At 42.1% G+C, this 12794-nt stretch overlaps 1 protein-coding gene across 2 annotated transcripts in view; it reads right to left on the bottom strand.

Moving 5' to 3' along the window:
• Positions 1-6880, bottom strand: part of Slc16a12 (solute carrier family 16 member 12) — an 81506-nt gene extending 74626 nt beyond the window's left edge. The window contains exon 1 of one of the 2 annotated variants that reach the window (XM_051199763.1): positions 6696-6880. The gene's annotated coding sequence lies outside the window, so the exon portion shown is untranslated. Of the gene's footprint in view, positions 1-6535; positions 6663-6695 lie in introns of those variants that run through there. The other variant, XM_051199764.1, reaches the window with a different exon arrangement.
• Between the last annotated feature and the right edge of the window lie 5914 nt (positions 6881-12794).

Here is a 12794-nt window from a genome sequence, read left to right as displayed (position 1 = left end):
ACCTTTTTTTTCTTTATGAAGTATCCAGCTTCAGTTATTTTATAGTAATAGACGAACTGACTGGGATAGTTAATTTGTAGTTCTGCTCTTATTTAAAACTAGGCTTAATGAATTCCGCAGAGGAGGAAAATCCTTTCCACCACTGAGCAAGGTTTCCCACATACTGAACAGGCACTCTGTAGAGAAAAGGAACTTTTGAAGAAAAAATATTTCATTTTTATCAGACATGTTTAAAAGATACCCCAAAGGATATATTTAGAAAATAACATAGCAACTATTTATGAAGAAGTGTAAGATATATAACCATGATCCTTCAACCCTGGATACACATAATCCTTTCACAGGACTTTTGTAAGTTTCTGATGCCCTTACCTTACTCCAGACCTACTTAATGGAAAGATTTTAGGGAAGGGGCATTCAATTTTCATTCCTTCTGGGTGATTTAATGTGTAGACAGCAATGAGAACCACTGACATAGAGATCTGAGTCAACACACATGAGTGTTGAGAGTCAACCAGAACAAGCCACTCCTATAGGTTAGGCCTGTGAATTTGAATTTCTCATTTGTAAGAACTGAATGAAAACAGTTAAGACTAGATTTGATAGCTGTCTAGCTGAACTTCTCTTTCTTGGATCATTGTGAGAACAAGTTTACACATCTTGATGGGTTACTCCTTGTCCCACAAAGTGACTGATTGGAAGTTCCAGATTTAGGGAGCTGGAATCGCCATTTCAAGAAACACAGCTGGTTTCAATAGATAAATATGATCTCATTTCCATGGAAAGTATTTCATCGAATGAAGCAGAGTTGCTAAAACAATACTAGTTGTGCCCAAAATAAGTAGTTGCACTCTTGGTTTGTAATAGGTCAAATAATCCATGAAATGGTGGACTGCTCTCAAGAATGTATTGAGGAATGTGAGGGTTTGGGGTAGTAAGTTTTAAGGGTTTGTGTAGTTAACATAGTGTCTTGCTGTTCTGTGTACACACTCAAATCAGGGGGTCAGCACCCAGGGTTTGGAGAGAAACACACTGACTTTTATGGTGATTTAGAAGTCTGAAGATTGTGTCAGGTCTCCCATATAATCTCCAGTGCACAATTCTGTATCCATAAGAGGCCAATAAACAGGAAAGCCTCATGCTGATGCCAAACACATGAGCTATTCTCAGAATATACTGAGAAAACTCAGAATCTGAAACTAGAAGCTGTCAACTGAAGCAACCAGAAGCCACTAGAACAAAGCAGAAGAATGGGTAGATACATCTTGAGCATCTTGTCATCTTGTTCAACTTTTATTTGCATAAATGTACAGTAATTCCCCGGTCTTTGGATATAGAGTCATGATTGGTGCTCTGTGTCATGTTTCTTGGTTAAACCACACACACACACACACACACACACACACACACACACACACACACACACACACACACATTATTGCTCTATTTCTTTCAAAAGCAGAGTGGAGCCTTAAAGAAACTTGTAAAAAAAAAAATAGCTGAGTAGAAAATCGTAAGTAGTTTTATTATACTTCCCTAATATTATATAGATGACTACTCTATGTCTAAATTATAATTTTTCGTGTTGGTTTTTTTTAAGCTTTAGGATCTTTTATTGTACATGTGTGTTCATGTTTGTGCAGGTACACATGTGTGGGGATGTGGAGGCTGGCTGGAGGACAACTATGGCTCCATTCCCCGGATACCACTGAACATTTTCTTTCAGACAGGGGTCTCTCACTAGTCTAGAACTCACCAAGTGTGGAAACTGGCTGCTCAGTAAGCCTCAGTGGCCCACCTGTCTTTTCCTACCCAGCACTTGGATTATAGTAGAACATACTACCACCACACACACACACACACACACACACACACACCCCTTTTTTTTTTTTTTTTTTTTGCAGTGGCAATGGGGATTTGTGTTACAACACATGTTTGCAAACCAAGTGCTTTACCAACCAAATCATCTCCCAGGTCTTTTTCTTTTTAAATTGGGGTGGAATCAACAGAACAGATACTCCAACTTGATCATTTTGATTTTCTTGTTCTTACCAAGGATTGAGCCTTAGGCATGCCAAGCAAATGCTCCATTAAGCTATGTGCCTGGCTCCAACTTAGCCATTTTCAAGTGTTGGCTTTAGTATAATTGTAATCTCTGCAAGCAGCTTCATTATCTAAATTCAGACTCAAGAAGCCAGTCTCTCTGAGTTCCCCCACCTCCTTCTCCTGGCTAGCACTAGTGTCTACATTACTCTTAATGAATCTGCTTCTCTGAACATGTGGAGTCTTATGTTGTGTAGTCACAGATCATGTATTGATGTTTTTTCAATGTGTTTAATTTTCTTGGGCTGTTATAAACTGAACAGAGGTCTAGGAGTTAGACGTTTGATCACTAAAGTAACAGAAGGTGGTGGAACCATTGAGGAGTGGGGTCTTATAGGATATCTTTAGGTTACTGGAGATGTTTTTTGAAGAGTATTGTGACATTCTACCCATCCTGTATTTTGGCTTCTATAATATGAACAGTTTTCTTGCCGTGTATTCTCAGTTGACTACAATGCACACCCAAACTAAGACACACATCAGTGGGTCTACTCCATCTTGGACTATAATCTACAAAACTTGTAACCCATGCCAAACCTTTCTTTTTAAAAGTTAATTATCTCAGGTAGTACATTATAATAAAGTAAAGATGAGTAACATATGGGTCTGTGCATCAATAAACTTATTTTGTGGCAATAGTTTTCTTTATTTACCACTTGACATTAGTCAAGAAATATTTAATTTAATTGCAAAATCACAGTATTAAATGCAGCTAGCATACACAGGACTGAGACTAAAGAGCACTGTTAGTATGTGCATAAACTATAAAGAGCATAACATACCAGCTTACAACAGTGATATTCTGGAGTAATCTCAATGCTTCAGCCAATAACCAGTTTGTATTTCCAATGGAAACAAGAACACTGTTAGCCCAAGTTGATTTAGTGTTGCTCAATACTCCACTACTACCCAGGACAGGGAAAAAGTACACAGCAGGGTACAAAAGGGATGTATTTGTCTGTCTTCAAAATGAAGCAAATGGGCCAGGTCTGGTGACAAACGCCCTCAATTCTAGCATTTCAGGTGGATTTCTGTGAGTTCAAGGTCAGCCTTGTCTACATAGAAAATTCCAGGCCAGGCCAGCATACATAGTAAAACCTTGTCTCCAAAGAAGCGAAAACAAAAACAGTGAGGGATCTTATGCAGGTTGTTACAACACCATATATGCAACTCCCTGTGATGTCTAGAAAACACCTATTCCTTGTGGTTATCCACCACCTTTGTCTCTGACATTCTTTCTTCTCTCTCCTCTTCCAAGATGTTTCCTGAGCCTTTGGAGAAGGGCTATAGTATAAATATCCCATTTGGGGCTGAGTACTGCATAAGATCAAACTGACAAAATTCCAACATGAAGGGGAGATGTGGACATGAAGTACCACTCCTACTTGGGGATCTATAGGGGGGGTTTCTTTAATGGTATGACCCCAGGTAGATTGAGTAGCTACCACTCCAGTGGATGGTTTCATACTCAAGACTATATAGATAGTACAAATTGGACTCCATATACATATATATATGTATATATGTATATATGTATGTATATGTGTATGCATATATAAATATGTATATATACATACATATATCAAAACATCAGATACTGTGGTATTTCATAAAAACCACATTTAAATAGTGCACTATTAGTTAATAAGTTTTCCTGCTATCCTTTGATGTAGATAAAATTAAAAACAGAAACTGAGAGAGTTAAACATGAGGCTCTGGAGTTGGAATCTCCAGCACCAGGTAAAAGCAGAATATAGCAACATCTGTATGTAACCAGCACAATGGGAACTGGAGACAGGCAGCCTGGAGCTTGGTGATCAGCCAGTCTAGCCTAAATGGCAAGCTCCAAATCTGTGAGAAACACTGCCTCAAGTAAATGAATCAATCAATATTGTAGAGAGTAAAGAAGACATGCTGCTATCAATGTCTGGTCTCCACCCACAGTTGCATGCGCAAGCTCACCCGTACAAACATATACAACCCCCCCACACACACACACACTAGTACATGGAATCTTTTTTTGTGCTCAAATCCTCCTACGTTTTCAACTGTGATTTGGTTTTTCTCAAGTAAATTTCATCACAGCAATGGGTGAGTTTTTAGATAGTCATGAAAGATACTCACTCTTAAGAAAATAGCTTCTAGTTTGACAACTTTTAGAAGAAAATCAAATTATTAAGTGAATAAAAAAATATCCTCAAACACTACAATGAACACTTTTGGGGGGGGGGGGGTTTATACTACCAAAGACCTGCCAAGTTCATTTAGATAAGTCATTATTAAAAACAACAAACATGCCTGAGCTTGCAAACTGTGCTGTTTGAAGAAAATGCAACTTTGAGAATTAGAGAATGCCTTAAGCAGGAATGTGTGTAATTCAAAGAGAAAAACTACCATGGCAACAGGTTTACCAATAAGTCATGTGACTGTGTAGCCAAAGTCATTTCATAAACATCAAAGCCACTGGGAGAATTCTTTGTTTCCTGTGATTATAAGATCAACAAGATGATTGGATAAGAAGACAGACAGAACATTTGCATTTGTTTCCCTTCTGAACATAAAATTGAAATTTTCTTCCACCTGGCTAACAAAAATCCCAGGGAAACTTTTGATACATGAATTTCAAGTTCTTCAGAGCCAAAGTCCTCTGGTTTGGTGCTGATACCCACCAAATGCCCAAAACAGCCCTGAGCATATAGTTGATGCTCAATAGATACCTATTATATTGAACTAAACTGAAAGATATGCAATATGCTGCAATGATATTAGCTAAGTCAGTCCACAATTTTAATATTTAAGCCATGTCTTCTGTTCCAGATCATTGTGTTGCTTGTCACAAATCTCCAGGCCACATTTCTCAAAACAGCTCCGCATTGCAAATCACTCACACCATGTCCTCATCACTAGCCACTTATCACCAGAGGGAGCACAGAATCAAGACTCCAAGAAGTAGGGTTGGAAGCTTACACCTACTTGTCTTCATTATTCCTTATGGTAATGCATCTGACAAGTATCAATACACTCATCTTGATATGGGAAAAAATTTAAATATTACTTAAAATTAAGGATGTTTCCTTGCTTCCTGTTTTCCATCCTTTTGTTACTCCCTTAGAATCATCTTCCATTTCCTTCATTTTTTTGAGACAGGTTCTTTCTATGTAGCCTTTGGTAGCCTAACAGTCACTACGTATTTCAGGCTGACTTTGAACTCACAACAATCCTCCGCCTGCATCTCTGGTGTGCTGGAATTACAGCATGTGCCATCATACCAGGCTTAAGGATTCCTACTGTTAACAATTACACAACAAAGGCAGTTTGACTAAATTACCTCTCATCTATTTCAGATCCCTCCCAGTTTAAAAACAGATGAGTAAAAATCAAGGATAGGAAAATTATATGCTTGGGCCATTCTAGTCATGGGGGATGGGGGTTGTTGTTGTTAAAATACCTAGAGGCAGAGTGCCCTGAAAACTGACCTGGGAGAGAGTGAAAAAGCTTGAATGTCAATGTTGGTTCCCATGTACACACTTGAAGCTATGTATTTTGCTAACTGGTGCAGACATAGATCTGAGCTTCCCAAACTGTTTAACAATTTGAATCTAGTAGATTCTCTAAAACTTCTTTCAACTCTATGTAATCATGTAAGTGATTGAGTCCAGTCACTCAGTAACTGATCCACTGTTCATACTTTCCAGTCATAGGCTGGGCATCATGAGTGGCTAGGACACCATACGCCCTAGAGTAGTGTAACTTTGGAGGGAAGAAGAATTACACAGCCAGCAGCTGCAGATTTCAAAAGCCAGTGAACCCAGATACCTGTAGCCGCAGGGTCTTCCTGCACTTGGCAAGCTTGAAGGGTTTTTCCTCCCATCTGGGCTAGGCCAGCAGGGCCCCTGGAATGCCCACATAGCTCTCAGCAAAGCTAGGAAGAACCAACAAGAGGCCAGACAAAATGCAAGCAGAGTGGTTCAGAATGCTGAATCACCAATTTACACTAGATCAGTGATTCTGAGATCCGCAGGTTGAGAACTTCTGCTTTGGGGCAAGGAACGACTGGAGAAATTAAGTTTAATTCATTTCAAACACGGAAAGCTGGTGTTTTGAGTAGACCACTCAGGAGCAACAAACACTTTAGGAGCAGGTTAGGGTTATAAAGTAAGAAGACTGACAATCAAGGGGGAAAGGCAGTCTGTCTTGCCTGGGAAATGTGCACCTGGAAACTGCAGGACACAGATCAAAGCCCTTCTCTCCAGCCACCTGCCCAGAAACTCAGCGGGACACCTCAGGACTTAGGACAAGTGGCCAGGCGCTTTCTTTCTAAACTCAACAGGTGGCCAGACTTAGGGTCTAGACACTGTGCGTAACTGGGACAGACGTAGAATAGAGCACCCAGGGTCCTTCCCGAGGTCTAGGTCCAACCCTGTCGCCCTACCTTGACGCTGGTGTCACCTGTACTACCGAATCAAAAGTGGGAAGAGCAGCAGCCGAGCTTTCCGCACTGGGACAGCGTCGGGACTAGGGGCGCGCTCCACAGCCTTCTACCGGTCCCAGCCCGCCCGCCGGCCCGCATCCCGGGACCCGCGGGTCCTCACCTCATGGGGACAGCTGCAGCGCTGGCCTTGGCTCGCCCACATACCCCCTGAGCGGCGGCCCTTTCCCCGGCCCCAGGCGTCTGGTGGTGGCCGAGGGGCGGGGAGCGCACTGGGCGGAGGCGCCGCAGGGGCCGGGGCCGCGGGGAGCGCCTGCCGGACAGTGTCGCTGGAGTGATCCCACTGCCCCGCCCCCAAGAAGCAAGGCCCTGAGCCACGCCAGCCCCGAGGGTGACTCTGCCCAGTCGGAGAAGAATCATTGTCCCGGGATTCGCTCTGCGCTGGGGGCTCGGCCACGCGTGAGGGGCACGAGGAGGAGGGGCACCTCCAGGTTATGTAATGCTTCAGCTGAGAAGCGAGTCAGCTTGCCTTAGACTACAGGACTCTTTCCTGAATGGCCTGGGTGCCTCAGACTACACTAAAGGAAGAGGCTGGGTGTTCTCAAAAAGACTGCTTCCCTGCAGGGTCAAAGGGCAGAAGGTTTACAAAGTCTGCATCTGCGTCTGTATCCAGCAGGGAAGAGAACCCTGCCAGCGAGCTGGTCCGACTTTTTCCACTGATCAGTCAGTTAATTACAAGCATCCGAGGACCTGAGTTCCACTCGCCCGCAAAGCCCATGACTTTGGGCGATCAACTTAACTGAGTCGCAGTTTCATCTGTAAAATAAAAAATATCGTTGCTTTACTCTCTTGCTGAGAGAATAAGGTGTAGGTGCCAGGTGCGGTAACAGTCGGGGTAAAACCTGAAGAGGGACTGCCCCTGACCTCCAGGAGACCAATGTGCACAGCAGGTTCCTGGCTAGCCATCCTATCAGAAATTCTCCTAGACCAAAGCAGGATCTCTGAACTGACAGGGTCCCATGCTCCTGCTTTTCACACTGTCCCTTGGATTGACTGACACAAGCTAGGTTAGATATGCAAACCCCCAAATCTGTCTTCTTTTCAACAAAAATCCCCCATGGTTCTGATGAATGTCAAAAAATGAAAAGAAATTAAGCTTTCAGAAAACTTGAGAATAACAGGAAGTCACTGATTGATAATAGGCAATATTCTGCTTTGGGTTTGTTGCTGTTTGGGCATGGAGGTTCAGGTGCTTTTTCTTTTTTTTTTTTTTTTTTTTTGAATAGGAGGTACCATGTGGTCCAAGCTGGCCTTAACTCTCAGTTCTCCTACCTTCAGGGCCCCAGTGCTGAGATTTTAGGGATGCTCTGGCAATTTAAAAACAAGCCAGGAGGAGGAGGATGTGGCTCCATCCTAGAGTGTGTCTGATCGATATTTCTGAAGCTCTACGTTGCACAAAACCCAGCAGATTCAAGACCCTTCTCAGCTTGTCCCTTTGTGTTGTATGTTTGTTTCCCTTTCTGTTGACCTCCCGACACTATAACTATAAATTGGAATTTAAGCACTATTTTCACTTGCATGAACTCTAGTTTAGGTCTGAGGGATTGGTAAATGTGTGTTTGAAACACACACAAGAAGGAGACTTCATTAGCATTGAAAGTGAGCTTACAAATGCAGGGGCACCAATGAGCCTGAAGCCTCATCTATGAAAGTCCTTAGGTCAAAGGCTTGGAAACCCTGTCTTTGAGAAAAATACTTCTCCCAGTTAAACACTGTTTCTAGTGGCAAATCAGTCTTATCTTCATTTAAGTGACATAGGACAACCAGTTCTTTTGAAAACCTTTGGAGAATAGAACAAATCTTCAGACTTCTTTCTAAGTCACGGCTCACAGGACCTCTAACAAAGCCCAGAGCTATTATTTATTGGTTTAAGAGCTATGTCTCTGTTGTTTTATCCTTGATGTTATTCAGATTTTGTTTGCCTGACTGCTCTCTGGCAGAGGGAGTTTTAACCTTTGAGAGTTTAGTAATTGGGGGTGTAATGGTACATGCCAACAATTCCAGCAATCTGGAGGCTAAGGCATGTAGGGGATGGTGAGTTTGAATCCAGCCTGGGCTCCATAACAAGACCTCTGTCCTTGAAAAGACGAACAAGAGCCATAAAGATAGACAGCAAATGAAGCTGAATTGATTCCTGGGATTAAGGGAAAGAATTACTGACTGTCCCAAGTTGTTCTCTGACCTCCACAAAATATACACAAAATAAATAAATACATGAAAATAATAATGTTCTGCAAGCAAGGCTGTGATGTGGCTCACTTGATTGAGTGCTACCTGGCATACACAAAGCCCTGGGCTCATCAAACTTGCACTGGGCACTAAAACTAAAGCATGGACCAAAGGATGGTACCCTTGCTCTCATTAAGCTCTTTCTAGTCTAGAGGGCAAGGACCACTGGGGGAAAAAAATAACATCATATAGTGATAAGTCTGCTAGAATAAAGAAAGTAGGACGCGAGGATAGAAGACTTACAAGGTGATGTGCACAAGGGAGATCTCTCATAAGAGAACATTTGACCCCCAAACTTGAATAATATAGCCAGGGAATCAAGGATGGATATCTAGAGTGAAAATGTTGGCAGAAACAAGTAGTACAATGGTCTCATAATGCTGCCTGTGACATCGCAGTGCTGTACTGTGCTGCTGTAGTGCTCCATTTTTACATGACAATGCTGTATTTTGAGGTCACTAAGTAGTGCTTTGCTATCACCATCACCATGCTCCTTTGTGCTCCACTGTGCTCCACATGCACCAGTGCTCCACTGTGATGTCACAGCACTTCATTATGAGGTAGCAATGCTCAGCTGTAGCATGGCAATGCTTCGTTAAGATACCACAATGCCGCGCGTGCCATCACAACGCTTCATTGTGACCTCATAGTACTCCGTTATGGAATCACGAGGTTCCACTGTCACATGACAATTCTCTGTTGTGCTAACATCGTGCTGTCTTGTAACATCACAGCTCAGTTTGGCCTTAGAGTGTTCCGCTGCAAACATCTCAATGCTTCTCTATGGCATCACGGTGCTCTATGGTGCTAGCACAATTTGTCTTGTATCATCACAATGCTGCATGTGATATCCCCTGCGGCTCCATGACAACAAAATAAAGCAAAAAGTGTTCAGTGACTGTGGGCTGCTGGTAAGTGTAACAGGAATAGGCAGAGCTTCATATGTAAAGCCACTTCCTAGGGGTTTCCCCTTTCAGGCTGTTGAAGCTGCTGCTGATATATAGGTGTAAGCCACATGGACAGGAGGTTGGACAGAGGAAAGGAATCTCCTTTTTCTTAAGTTTAGGAGTTGGAGTTTCTGAAAGTGGAGGGGAGAGCTCATCTGCTTGGAAGAAAAGCCAAGGTGTGTGTGGGGGGAGGGGAGAATAAGGTGCGGACTCTAAGCAGCACTCTAGGGTAGTTTTCTGCAATGGCTGAAATGTTCTACATTGGCACCGTTCAACAGCACTCCACACTGTGGGCTGTTCACACTTACACTTTAAACAAAGAACTAATGAAACTCGGGTTTTTTGTGTGTGTTATTTGTCTTTAGTGCTCATCTGTTTTATGAGTCATGTTTCAAGGGCTCCATACCAACATGTGGCTAGTGTTTCTCAGGATGGGCAGCAACAAGACACACCCCTCATCGCAGGAGGCCCTTATTGAGTGATGCTTACAGGCTAGGGTTTGGGTGAAGAGGTTAGAGCAGACATGGTGCTTTTCTGAAACCTGTCTGTCACCTGTTCAAAGGCAATGTGGAATGACAGCAGTTCTTGTGGGAGTTTAAATGTGGGAATGCATAGAATGCATTTAATGCAATGCTTTGGCCGTAGTAAGCATGCAAAAATTTACCCATATTGCATTTGTGATTTATGAAGATTCTCTTCTGAGCCAATTCTGAACCTCCACATCAGTATGACAAGAATCTCTCTTCCCTCACATCTGACCATCCTCTAAATCTGACCGGTTCTTCATCCTCCATACCACAGTGATGTCTGATGGCTCTGGCTAATCTTCAGCAGGAATCCAATAGGTTGGTTTAGCTATAATCACCTTTATCCTTGATGTTTCCTCTTGGTAGTTTTCAATTCTGTAACCTCCACTCTATGCCCTTGCCTATAAAATACAACTCACCCATAATAATAGAGTTATATACTGTATGTCTTCCTCGCCTTACAATAATATATAGTGGTCCCTCAACCTGTCAGTGTTCCAGTAAAACCTCTTTCTTACAATGGTTTAACGTATGTCACTGAACAATTTTTTTTCCATTAACAGGAGACATGGTACTATAGTCACATCAGTATTAATGAAGCATTCTTTTGCTGATATGACCAGCTGATGACCTGAACATTCAGCCAGCCTCCCTTACCCCCACCCCCACCCCCCGGAACTAGCACAGGTAGTGCTATTCCATCCTTGAGGCACAGCATATTTGCTAAAAGTCCTACCATTTATAGCCAATAATTAACAAGTGTGTGTACATTTTTAACTAAGATCAAACCACACATAGCTTAGAGCAGTGGTTCTCAGCCTGTGGGTCATGACTCTTCTGGGATCAAGCAATCATAGGGATTGCTTAAGACCATAGGAAATCACAGATGTTTCCATTTTGATTCATAGCATTAGCAAAATTACAGTTATGAAGTATCACTAAAAAGAATGTTATAGCTGGGGGTCACCACAACATGAGAAATTGTCCTAAAGGGTCATAGCGTTAGGAAGATGGAAAACCGCTGGCTTAGTGGAATTAATCTCCAGAGCGACTCTGAGATGCATGACACCTACAGTCCAGCCATTATTGAAAGAGTGTTTGTTCCTGTTGCTTGGTCAAACAAGATGTGTGGATTCAGCAGAGGCAAATGAGAACACAGGCCTCAGACAAAGATGTCCAGCGTCCACATCAGAGCAAAAGCTATCAGATAGCTGGATTGGGGTGATAACCTTGCAGCTTTTGCCTAACTAGAATTGAAATGTTATTTTCAAGGCCAATAAAGATGTTAAGGATAACCATAAATAGCATACATGCATGCAATGAAAGAATATATATCATCAATTACATGAAATTGTAATTGGTAAGAGAATATGGTGAAATTCTTCTCTGGACTCTAAGAAACATATATTTGAATATCATCTTCTCAAACTCCTATTCACCTGGCTTTTAAAATAATACCGTGATGGGTTGGAAAGATGGCTCAGTGATTGAGAGCACTGACTGCTCTTCCAGAGGACCCGGATTCAATTACCAGCAACCACATGACAGCTCACAGCTGTCTGTCTCCAGTTCCAGGGGATCTGACACCCTCACAAAGACATATATACATGCAAACACCAATGGACATAAAATTAAAATTAAAAAATCATTTTTAAAATATAAAAACTAAAAGTAAAATAAAATAATAACATGACCCTTGAACATTTTTCAGATCGCATTTTTTTATTGTATTCTTTAATTCCTTTTTAACTCTTCACTTCTATTCTTGTGAGCATTTTCCTAGAATTCACTTTCTGCTTCCCTGCAGTCCTTTCTTAGTACATCCCAGGGCCCTTCTCATTGCTGTGGCTAACACCTGCTGTCAGCAGCATGCATTCCCAGTCCTGACCTCTGTCTGAACTCCAGTTCTTGTCACCTGACACCCACTAGATATTTCCACTTGCGGTCTCCCCACTCCATCACTTCAAATTTTAAAGTCCTTATCACTGTGATTTTTTTCTTAGCTTCCACCCAGCTCTCAGGTTGCCCTGTGCATTGCAGAGTGTTCAGCAGCACCCCTAGTCTTTGGCCACTAGATGCCAATAGAACTCCTCCTATTCATAATGACCAAATTGTTTTCAGTACTGCTAAATACCCCCATGAGGCCAGAGGAAGGCTGGGAGGAGCTGCAGTGCCTTACTCTCTGGTTGCTTCATTTGTTACTTGAGGTGATAAATAGGAAGTGCCCGGTGTTGTTCTTGGCCAGGGTTCATCCTTTACAGAATATGGACGCCTAATCATCTATGAAGTTCCATCGAGGTAAGGTGCTCTCTGAAATTATAGGTGAGTATCTCGTGAATGTTTTTAAAGGGGTAAATTAAACTATAACAACCCAAATTACATATAAGTAATTTATTTTTTTTTTTTTTTGGAATTCAAACAACACTAAAAGAAATTTCTTATATTCTCTTGCTGTGATTTGAATGTGAAATGCCCCTCAGTAAGGCTCACTGGAATACT

Source organism: Phodopus roborovskii, unplaced genomic scaffold, assembly GCF_943737965.1.
Source record: "Phodopus roborovskii unplaced genomic scaffold, PHOROB, whole genome shotgun sequence".
NCBI lineage: Eukaryota > Metazoa > Chordata > Mammalia > Rodentia > Cricetidae > Phodopus > Phodopus roborovskii.
The sequence above is the reverse complement of the archived record's forward strand: the minus strand, read 5'-3'. Positions and strand labels throughout refer to the sequence as shown.